At 33.0% G+C, this 12,855-nt stretch overlaps 1 non-coding gene across 1 annotated transcript; it reads right to left on the reverse strand.

Moving 5' to 3' along the window:
* Positions 1-10,953: 10,953 nt before the first annotated feature.
* LOC113175968 (U1 spliceosomal RNA) lies at positions 10,954-11,115 on the reverse strand. Its single transcript, XR_003300021.1, has one exon. It is a non-coding gene; the product is annotated as a U1 spliceosomal RNA (small nuclear RNA).
* Between the last annotated feature and the right edge of the window lie 1,740 nt (positions 11,116-12,855).

Genomic DNA, 12,855 nt, shown 5'->3' on the forward strand with positions numbered 1-12,855 from the left:
AACTATACTACAGAGCAATAGTAACAAAAACAGCATGGTACTGGTACCAAAACAGGCGGGTGGACCAATGGTACAGAATAGAGGACACAGTAACCAATCCACAAAACTACAACTATCTTATATTTGATAAAGGGGCTAAAAGCATGCAATGGAGGAAGGATAGCATCTTCAACAAATGGTGCTGGGAAAACTGGAAATCCATCTGCATCAAAATGAATCTGAATCCCTATCTCTCACCATGCACAAAAGTTAACTCAAAATGGATCAAGGAGCTTGATATTAAATCAGAGACACGGCATCTGATAGAAGAAAAAGTTGGTTATGATCTACATACTGTGGGATCAGGCTCCAAATTCCTCAATAGGACACCCATAGCGCAAGAGTTAACAACAAGAATCAACAAATGGGACTTACTCAAACTAAAAAGTTTTTTCTCAGCAAAAGAAACAATAAGAGAGATAAACAGGGAGCCTACATCCTGGGAACAAATCTTTACTCCACACACTTCAGATAGAGCCCTAATAACCAGAATATACAAAGAACTCAAAAAATTAGACAATAAGATAACAAATAACCCAATCAATAAATGGGCAAAGGACCTAAACAGACACTTCTCAGAGGAGGACATACAATCAATCAATAAGTACATGAAAAAATGTTCACCATCGCTAGCAGTCAGAGAAATGCAAATCAAAACTACCCTAAGATACCATCTCACTCCAGTAAGATTGGCAGCCATTAGGAAGTCAAACAACAATAAGTGCTGGAGAGGATGCGGGGAAAAGGGCACTCTTGTTCATTGCTGGTGGGACTGCAAACTGGTGCAGCCAATTTGGAAAGCAGTATGGAGATTTCTTGGAAAGCTGGGAATGGAACCACCATTTGACCCAGCTATCCCCCTTCTCGGTCTATTCCCTAAAGACCTAATAAGAGCATGCTACAGGGACACTGCTACATCGATGTTCAGAGCAGCACAATTCACGATAGCAAGATTGTGGAATCAGCCTAGATGCCCTTCAATAGATGAATGGATAAAAAAAATGTGGCATTTATACACAATGGAGTATTACTCTGCATTATAAAATGACAAAATCATAGAATTTGGAGGGAAATGGATGGCATTAGAGCAGATTATGCTAAGTGAAGATAGTCAATATTTAAAAAACAAATACCAAATGACTCCTTTGATATAAGGGGAGGAAACAAGGACAGGGTAGAGACGAAGAGCTTGAGAAGAAGATTTACATTAACAGGGTTGAGAGGTGGGAGGGAAAGGAAGTGAGAAGGGAAATCACATGGAAATGGAAGGCGATCCTCAGGGTTATACAAAATGACATATAAGAGGAAAGGAGGGGTAAGACAAGATAATACAAATGGAAGAAACGATTTACAGTAGAAGGGGTAGAGAGAGAAAAGGGGAGGGGAGGGGAGGGGAGGGGAGGGGAGGGGGGATAGTAGAGAGTAGGACGGACAGCAGAATACATCAGACACTAGAAAGGCAATATGTCAATCAATGGAAGGGTGACTGATGTGATACAGCAATCTGTATACGGGGTAAAATTGGGAGTTCATAACCCACTTGAATCAAACTGTGAAATATGATGTATTAAGGACTATGTAACGTTTTGAACGACCAACAATAAAAAAAAAAGAAGTTTCTAATAGAGTCTATAAAGCGGGTTGAGAAGAGCCAAGCTAAGAATTGAGAGGTGAAATAACAGGAAGAGCCGCTTTGCTGATGGTCTTACTCTTGCATACACAATGGATCTATTTTAAGACCATGAACTTCTGCTTTCCATAGTGAGAGGAGTCTAACAACCCATGAAGTGAAACCACTTCTAACCCAGAGCAATTCCTTGGACTCAAATCAGACCCTTGCTTTAAGGTAGATGCATCCTACAAAATGAGAAATAACATTATAGACGTCCCCTTGCTTCATTTCTTTTTCTCTTGGTATTTAAAAAAATTATTTATGTTAAGATTGGATTTGACTTTTCCTTTTTAATGATCTTCATATATCATGCTTGTCTTTTTTTCCCTTTATTTTGGATTTGAGGCTGAATGTTAAGATGGATAATTAAAATTGAAAAATAAAAAAAAATAAAGTAAAATAATGAACTTGTAAAAAAAAAATCATATGATTATTTTCCAAGATTTCAAACACTGTCAGTAGACTCTAAAGACTTTAATTTTGAGCCCTCTGAATTTTTACAGGTAAGGGAGAAAGCTTATTTTAAAGAACTGTAATGTATAATTATATATAATTAAACATTACATATATAATTAAACATTTTTATATAATAGGATATATATCAGAAATAAAAAATTGTTTATTTTGCTAAGTTATAAAAGGCAGTCAGGAAGTATCAGGTGCTTAAAGGGTACCATAAATTTATTATAAGGCAGGAATAAATTTATCCATATTCTGTTTCCACCATTCTTCTTAATTTACTTTTTAAAAGACAGGGTTATTCTGAGACATATTAGGGTTGCTGATAGACAATTTTAAGATATAATATCAAGGTGGTTAAATATATGCAAATTTAACTTCCAAGTGTGTAAATACAACCTGATTCCTGATTTTCAGGAAATAGAAGCAAATATATTTTAATGAATCTTAACTTTCCCCATCTTAAGAAATTTAAGATTTGATAACTTTCCTTCACTACATAAAAATTGATTGATTTTTTAATAACCAAATCCATTACTCAACAATATGTATACTTACAGAAGAAATAAAATGTAGGTACTGATATCTGTTTTTTTAAAACCAACTTTTGTTCTTAATATAGCCTGTACAATATAAACACTAGATATATTAATTTTATAGCAAGCTTATGTTGCTTATAGGTATTTTTACACCAAACACTGACAAAAATGAGAATCAAAACAGAACATGCAACAAAAATAATTGGAGACTTCAATATCCCACTTTCAATAACAGAAAACTAGGCAGGCATTAATTAGAGAATAGAAGACTTGAAAAACCTTATAAGCCAAGAGATCTTACAGACATCTATCCAACACTCCATCTAACAACAGAATATATACTTTTTCCAAGAGTATGTAGAAAATCTACAGGATATACTATATGCTAAGTCATAAAACAAACTTCAATAAACTGAAAAGAATATAAAATTATATCATGTACACTCTCCAACAAAATGGAATAAAGTTAAAATCAACCACAGTAAGAAATCTGCAAAACTCACAAATATGTGGAAATTAACAGAATGCCCCTAAATGAAGAAATTGTAAGTGAAATCATAACTTGAGAAAAATGAAAATGGAATTGCAACATAACAAAGCTAATGGAACACAGCTTAAGCAGTTCTTAGGAAAATTTTATAGCTTTAAAGATTTGTATAAAGAAAGAAGAATGAGGGGCTGGGGTTGTGGTTCAGCTATAGAGTGCTCACCTAGCACATGTGAGGCCCTGGGTTATATCCTCAGCACCACATAAAAATAAATAAAAGTATTGTGTCCAACTACAAATAAAAAATAAATATTTTAAAAAAAGAAAGAAGAATTATCTCAAATCAATAATCAAATTTCTAATATAAATAAACTGCGAAAGGAAAAAAGCAAAATAACCCTAACACAAAGAGAAATAAGAAAATAATAAATATTAAACCAAAGATAAAGAATGGAAAAACAACATACCAACAAAATTATGGAAGGAATGCAAAGAGGTTCAATATATAACTATCCATAAGTGCAATTTACGGATAAGTGCAACTTAAACCACATTATCACCAACACTTAGCATGTTGGACTTTTTTTTTTCACTATTGAGGATTGAACCTAGGGCCTTGCACATGCTAGACAAGCATTCTACCCCTGAGGTAGATCCCCAGGCCCATGTGAGACTTTTTAATATTAATCATTCTAATGGGTATGTAGTGGTACATCACAATGTTTTCATTTTATGTAACTGTGATAAATAGTGCTCTTGAGCATATTTTCATAGGTTATATCTTCTTTGTGAAGAATTTGTTCAAATCTTTTGCAGTTTTTTTGTTTTATTCTCTCTTATTATCAACTCCTTAAACTTCTCTCTGTATTCTGAGCATATGTCATTTATCTGATACATGCTTTGTAAATATTCTCTCTCTCTCTCTCTCTCTCTCTCTCTCTCTCTCTCTCTCTCTCTGGCTTATAATATAATATCCTGCCATAGTTCTGAAGGTAGATTTAGAAAGGAGACATTCTTATATTAATTAAGTTCAATTTGTTAATTTTTTATTTCATAGATCATACTTCATGTGTAATATCTGCAAAATATTTGCATAATCCAAGGACACAAAGATTTACTCCTATGATTTTTCTTTTTGTGTGATTGCAAGGAAAAAAAATATTTGTTTTTGTTTTACTTTTTAACATCTTTAGTTGCACATATTTGTATATATTGATGGAGAACATTATTGTAATTTGGTACATGTATACAACGTGTGGTGAACAGATTAGGGTAATTAACATTTTCATCTTCTCAAACATTAATTATTTCTATGTGATGGGAACTTTCAGACTCTTCCTTTGTTTTTTTGTTTTTTTGTTTGTTTGTTTGTTTGTTTTGTTTTGTTTTAATACCAGGATTGAACCCAGGGGCGCTTTACCAATGAACCACATCCTCAGCCCTTTTTTGTATTTTATTTAGAGACCAGGTCTCACTGAGTTGCTTAGGGCCTCGCTAACTTGCTGAGGCTGGCTTTGAACTCGTGATAGTCCTGCCCAAGCTGCTGAGATTACAGGCATGGGCCACCACACCTAGCCCTTTCTGGTTATTTTGAAACATATCATAGTCTCTTGTAGACTCTAGTGATGCTGCTATGCTACATATCAGCAAACCTAATTTCTCCCATCTAACAGTAATTTGGTGACACTTATCTAACCTCTCTCCATTCCCCTATCCTTTGATGGTTCCAGTAACTAATGACCACTAATCCACTCTCATCCTCTATGATATCATATATTTTAGCTTCCAGAAATTAGTGAGAAAATGTGGTATTTTTGTTTCTGTGCCTGGATTTTTTCACTTAAAATTACATCTTCCAGTTCTATCTAAATTGATGCAAATGACAGTATTTCACTATTTTTATGGATGCATAATAGTCCATCATGTTTATATATATAACATATTTTTTATCCATACATTTGTCAATAAACTCTTTTGATAATTCCATATCTTGGCTATTATGAATAGTGCTGTAATAAACACAAATATTTCTTTGATATAATAATTTAATTCCCTTTGGATCTGTACCCAGTAATGGGATTGCTGGATCAGATGGTAATTCTATTTTCAGTCTTTTTAGAGGTCTCCCTCCATTTCTTCATAGTGGCTATAGTAATTTACATTTCTACCCAAAGTGTGTGAGTTCCTCTTTCTCTGCATCCTCTACACCACTTACTATTTTTGGACTTTTTGAAAATAGCCATTCTAAATAGAGTGAGATGAAATCTCATTATGGTATTGATTTTCATTTCCCTCATTAGTTATATTGAACATTTTTTATGCACTTGCAGCAATTTGTATACCTTCTTTTGACAAATGACAATTTAGATCATTTGCCAGTTTTTAAACCAAATTATTTGGTTTTGCTATAGAGATTTTGAGTTTTGTATACACTCTGGATATTCATCCCTGTCAAATGAATGGTTTACAAGTGTTTTCCTCCATTCCGCTTGTTTTCTCTTCATTCTGTTGATTAGTTCCTTTACTGTGCTGATACTTTCTAAGTTGATATAATCTCAATTGTCTAGTTTTAATTTTGTTGCCTCTGTTTTGGGGGTCTTAATATATATATATATATATATATATATATATATATATATATATATATACATATATTTTTTCTTGCATCAATGTCCTAAAGCATTTTCCCTGTTTTTTTTTTTTTGTTGTTGTTTTTTGTTTTTTGTTTTTTAGTAGTTCCATACTTGTGGGACTTACATTTAGGTCCTTAGTCCACTTTTTAAGTTTTTTTATTTTTAATTAAAATTATACAGGGCAATAGAATGCATTTTGGCACATCATACATAAATGGAGTTTAATTTATCATTCTTCTAGTTGTACATGACACAGGATTACACCAGTTGTGTAATCATATATGTACATAGGGTAATAATGTCAGATTCATTCTACAATTATTCCTACGCCCTTACCCACTCCCCTCTCTTCACTCCACTCTGCCTAATCCAAAGTACCTCTATTCTGCCCTAGCTCCCTACCTATTGTGAATTAGCATCAGCATATTGGAGAAAACATTCAGCCTTTAGTTCTTTGTGATTGGCTTATTTCACTCAGCATATTCTCCAGCTCCATCTATTTACCACCAAATGCTATAATTTCATTCTTCTTTGTATATATACTACATTTTCTTTATCCATTCATCTGTTGAAAGGTACCTAGATTGGTTCCATAGTTTGGCTATTGTGAATTGAGCTGCTATAAACATTGACATGGCTGCATCACTGTAGTATGATGATTTTTTTAATGGACACAATATTTTTATTTATTTATTTTTATGTCGTTCCTCACATGTGAGAGACAAGTGCTCTACCATTGAGTTACTGCCCCAGACCCTAGTACGCTGATTTTTAAGTCCTTTGGGTATAAACCCAGAAGTGGGATAGCTGGTTCAAACTCTGGTTCTATTCCAAGTTTTATGAAGAATTTTCATAATGCTTTCCATAGTGGTTCCACCAATTTACAGTCCCAAGGGCAATGTATGAGTGTACCTTTTTCCCCACATCCTTGTTTGGTCCACATTGAGGTGAGTCTTTTATATGATGAGAGGTAAGTATCTAGTTCCCTCTTCTGCATGTGGATACCCATTTCTGAGCACCATTTCTTAAAAAGGCTGTCTTTTCTCCAATGTATGAATACTTGACACCCTTGTCAAAATTCAGCTGACTCTATGTATGTAGATTAATCTTATGGGTTCTGTATTCTGTACCATTGTTCTGTTTCAGTTTTTAAACCTGCGTCATGCTATTTTGTTTTACTACGATTCTATAGCATGTTTTACAGTCAGGTTTGTGATGCTTTCAGTTTTATTTTTTTCTTCTCAGGATTGCTTTGTCTATTCTGGTGTTTTGTGTTGTTTGATTGTTTGTTTCTGTGGTACCATATGAATTTTAGGATTGTTTTTTGCCTGTCTGGGAAGAATATAATTAATGTTTGGATGAGGATTGCTTTTAACCTATAGATTGCTTTGGGTGGTATGTTCCATTTAACAATGGTAATTCTTCCAATCCATGAATATTTTTGGTGTCTTTTTAAAAACATATTTTTAGTTGTCAATGGATATGATACCTTTGTTTTATTTACTTTTATGATGTGCTAAGGATCGAATCCAGTGCCTCACATGGGCGAGGCAAGTGCTCTGCCATTAAGCTATAACCCCAGGCCCTTGGTGTCTTCTTGAAATGTATATGTTTTATAGTGTTAGGATTTACATTTACATCTGTGATCCATTTTGGGTTTATTTTGGCCTATGGTTTTAGTTGCAAACTGAAGTTAATTTATTTGACCTATAGATATCAGATTGTTCCAGCTCTATTTGTTGAAAGATTACTGTTTGTTCATTAAATAGTTTTTGCACCATTGTCAAAAATCATTTTTATGGTATATGCAAGTCTACTTTGGACTTTCATTATGTTCCATTGATACATTTTTTACGATTATTTTCGTGTATGTTATTTTTAAATGGGTTGTAAAATTTACACCATAAAATTATGCTTGGATTTTGCTTAGGATTGAGTAGATCCCACATATTTGGGGAAATTTGACATTCTATCATATAGATAGACCCATTTGAATCATAAACAAGGCACATCTTTTTAAAAATATATATATATATTTTGTTGTTGTAGATGGGCCTTTATTTTATTTATTTGCATTTGGTGCTGAGAATTGAACCCAGTGCCTCACACATGCTAAGCAAGTGGTCTACCACTGAGTTACAAACCAAGCCCAAAGCACATCTTTTTTATATAATTAGGTCTTATTTAAATTTCCTTGGTAAAATTTTATATATGCCATGGTAAGTCTGCAAATCTTTGGTAAGATGTGGCCCTATTTCAGACTTTTTGATGCTATCAGAGGTGCTACTATTACTATAAATTGAATTTCTGATTGTTTATTTTTTATTGATAGTATATTAATAAAATTGAGTTTTGCAGATCAACAAAGTTTCTTTTAATTGTTTATTAAATATTTTTATCATAAAAAGTGGTCAGATTTTTGCTAAATATTTTTTTCTGCATATATAAAGATGATATGGTGCTTTATTCTTTTACACTTGTTAATGTGGTGAGAAACATTAATTGATTTTCAAATGTTAACTGCTCTTAGTATAGTTTTTATATATTGTTGGATTGGATTTGATAGAAAATTGTTTAGAATTGTTGCATGTATATTCACTAGGAATTTCTATGTGCTTCCTGGCGGGTATCACAGCAATGGTAGCCTCCCAGAATGAATTGAAATGTACTCTCTCCTCTTCAGTTTACTAAAAGTGGTGTGTAATATTAGTATTAATTCTTTCTATAGATATCAGTAGAGACATGTGCTGGGCCTGTAGCTTTCTTTGTTAGAAGGATTTCCACTAAAATTTTAATGTATTTAATGAATAAGTAAATATTGAGGTTATTTCTTTTTCTTGAGTAGACTTTAATTATATGTGTCTTTACAGAAATATGTATACTTCATTGAAGCTTTTGTATCTATTGATATAAAGTTAGCCATATTTTTCCAAATATCATTTTAATTTTTGTAAAATTTACAGTGATGTAAACTTTCATCTTCCTGATGTTTTTAAGGAATGTCTTCTGTCTCTCTCCCTCTCTCTCTCCCCCCCTCCCTCTCTCTCTCCACCCTCCCATCTCTCTCTCTCCTCCTTTTTTTCTGATCAATCTTTCTGGAGATTTCTCAATGTTACTAATTATTATCAACAATCATCTTTTCTTTATATTGGTTTTATTTATCATTTTATCTGGTTTTTATTTCTTTGATCTGCTTCAATTTTTAGTATACTTTTCTTGAAGTTTAATTTTCTTTTAGTTTTCTAATTTTGTGAAGCATATTTCATGCAGATAGCATATAATTGGCTCTGACATTTTTCCAATCTGATGGTTTCTGCCTCTTAATTGAAGGCATTTAGGTATCTACATTTAATACATTTATTATTGCGGGTATGTTTGCCTACCAATTTTCAATTGTTTTCTATTCATTGCATCTTTTTCTGTCCTTTTCCAATCCTCTTTCTTATTTTAAACTATTTTATTATTTTTATTACTCACTTTTATTATTTATTTAGTTTCTTCCTAAACATAGTTTGTTATTTTAGTCTGACTTTAGCAATTATAATAGTTGTCTTTAGCACCTCAGTCAATTTTCTTTTTCTTTCTTTTTCTTTCTTTCTTTTTTCTTTCTTTTTTTCTTTCTTTCTTTCTTTCTTTCTTTCTTTCTTTCTTTCTTTCTTTCTTTCTTTCTTTCTTTCTTTCTTTCCTTCCTTCCTTCCTTTCTTTCTTTCATACATAACAATACTGGAATGCCTTACACTCATTATTAACCATTTACAGCTCACGTAACTGTGTATATAAAGTATGTTGACGCAAAAATTATGCCATTATACATGTAGTCTTTTCTTGCATTACAATTCTTAATACACATATATACCACAGTTTTTCATATCTATGTTTGTATATAAGGTTTGTTGACACCAAATTCAATTCTTCATACATATTTTCAATGACACTATACAACCTCATATATAGTGTGAAAAACTTTAAAAAATTTATATCCAATTCTTTCTTCCTGAATCTTGTGCTATTTTGCCTCAAATTTAATAGTTATTTTGTTTAAAAAGGTTATTTTTTATAAAGGTAAGTGCAAGGGATTGAACCCAGCGTCTTTTAACCACTGAGGCACTTCCCCAGCTCTTTTTATATTTTATTTATGGAAAATGTCTCACTGAGTTGTTTAGCACCTCACTAACCTGCTGAAGCTGGATTTGAATTTATGATCCTCCTGCCTCAGCCTCCTGAGATCCTGGGATAACAGGCAGCACCATACCCAACTTATAGTTACCATTTTTTTTAAAGAGAGAGAGAGAGAGAGAGAGAGAGAATTTTAACATTTATTTTTTAGTTTTCGGTGGACACAACATCTTTGTTTGTATGTGGTGCTGAGTATCGAACCCAGCTTCACGCATGCCAGGCGAGCGTGCTACCGTTTGAGCCACATCCCCAGCCCAATAGTTATCATTTTTAATGTTCTTCATTTGTTTTTTATAGATCCAGATTTCCATTGGACATTATTTTCCTTTTGCTTCAAAGAAATTCCATTAACATTTGTTTGTGATGTTGATGACTCCTTTCAGTTTGAATACAAGAGAAAGTCTTTAAAACATTTAAATTAAAAAGCAGATTTTGCCTGGATAAAGATTTATAGATCAACATTTTTTTTTTATTTCACACCTTAAGGAGGCTGCTCCACAGTCTTTTTAGTAGAATTGTTTCCAATAGGAAATATGATGTCATCTTTATTATTATTCGTCTGTACACACATGTCATTTTCCTCTGGCTGCTTTTAAGATTTCCTCTTTATCACTGGTTTTAAACAATTTGATTATGAAGTGCCTTGGTGTAGTTGCCTTCATGTTTCTTGTTTGGAGTTCTGACATATTTGTGGGTTTATAATTTTAATAAATTTTGGAAATTTTTTGTCTATTATTTCTGTGACCATTTTTCATGTCTCCACCTCTCTTACTCTTCAAAAATTCCAATTCCATGCACAGGAAGCTGCCTAAAGTTGTATCATAGTTCATTTATGTTATATTCACTTTATTTTTATTTTTCTGCATCTTTTTTTCATGGTTTCTATTACTAGGTGCTCAAGTACACTGATATTTCCTTGTGCTCTTCTTAGCTTTGCATTAATCCTATATAGGAGAGCACGAACACAGTTCCCACTATCACAAATTATGCATTAGAGTTTCCCACATTTGAGGAAATCGCAGGGATCAGATTGTCCAGAATGCAATGAAAATGCCTTGCCTTGGGAAAACCACCTTTGTGATCATAGTATCTTCCCTGCCAGGTAAGTATTCTAGTGCATTTCTTTATCAGACATTATATTTTCCTTTATAAAGTTTGCTTTGGGATCTTTTCTATGTCTTTTATGTTGCTACTTAACTTTTTAACATATGAATACAATTATCAAAACTTTTAATTGCCTTGTCTACTGATCAATTCTCTGTCAATTGATTATTCTTTTCATGGTGGGTCTGATTTTCCTACTTCTCTTCATTACTGGTAATAATTTTGGGTGCACAATATTGTGAATTTTTTACTGTTGGATTTTGGATATATTTATATTCCTAAAAATATTCTTGAACCTTGCTCTGAAGTGAACTGAATTTGAAGTTACTTGGAAACAGTTTGGTCCTTCTACATCTTGCTTTTAACATTTCTTAGACTGGACCAGAATAGAAGTTTAGTCTATTGATAACAATTTCCCACTATGTTGAAGCAATGTGCTTCTGTGTACGCTATTCAATGCTATATGCATTATGATATTTTCCAGTCAGAATTGTGGGAACAGGTATTATTTCTGGCCCTGTGTAAATATTTAGTAATTCCTTTTTAATCATTTTATGTTGATCTCTCCCCAGTCTCATCTCTTGTCCCCACACATGCTTTATGATCAATAGTCTGCTGAATACCCAACAGGGAGTCCTCGGTAGATCATCAGGCTGGAAAAATGTGGCAGAGAAGAAATCAGAAAACTGAAGTACAACTCTACTAACCATTGCTAAACATAAGGACATGTTATGAACATGAAGAAGAATGCTAGCTATATCTAGGTGTAAATAAAAGCCCCTAGCTGACAGTCAACAAAGAAAAGAAGGACCTCAGTCCTACAACTGACAGAACTGAATTCTGCCAAAAACTTGAGTGAGCTTGGAAGCAGATTATTTCCCCAGAGCCTCTAGAAGTAAATGCAGTCCTGTCAACATCTGTTTCAGTATTGTGAAGTCCAGAGCAGAAGACCCCTGTGAAATGTACTCTACTGGACTTCTGACTTACAGAACTGAGATAACAAAATGCCTAAGTTTATGGTGATTTTGCTGTAGCAGCAGTAGAAAACTAACACCCCCAAGAGGAGTATTTTGGTATATTTGGGCTTGAGCAATTCATGTTTTTGTCTGGACTTTGCCATGATTATGGAGTAGTCTTAATTTTATTTGCATGGTTACAGAGTGATATCATCTAATGTTGATGAATATGAAATTGTGTATGTTAAATGGGAGAACACGGAGAGTTTGTTGTGAGTGCGCGGCAAACTTGTAGTCACACCAAAACAGAAGAGATAGTACCAGGTCAGCTTCTGGATATAGAAAGTTGATTTTATTGCTATTGTTTTTGCTGTTTGTTTGTGTTTCTCAGCGTTTATGTACTGAGCTGCCTGCTAATTTTATTCATCCTAACTTTAAAACACACGATTCAAATTAATGATTCAGTGAAATCACAAACCATTACATGCTATGGTTCTTTAGGTTAATTAAAACCATAAATGTTAAATCTTCCAGTATCAAGGTATGCTTTTAAGAAAGCTGGATATCATTCAAGGAATTAATGATTATTTTTCAGTGTTAAGTATGGTTAGAATATAGAGATAAGGGGAGAAATTATAGGTGCCAAAATGAATGCAATCTGGCTTTTAAAATCAATTTACTTATTTTTCACATGTAGTGAAAATTAGTCCCATTTATAACAAATAGAAGTGGATAACTGTGGGAAATATTGTTTATGTTTTAAATAGATCTTTTCATGGTCATTATAATT

The sequence above is a fragment of the Urocitellus parryii genome, chromosome X (genome assembly GCF_045843805.1).
Source record: "Urocitellus parryii isolate mUroPar1 chromosome X, mUroPar1.hap1, whole genome shotgun sequence".
NCBI classification, from domain to species: domain Eukaryota; kingdom Metazoa; phylum Chordata; class Mammalia; order Rodentia; family Sciuridae; genus Urocitellus; species Urocitellus parryii.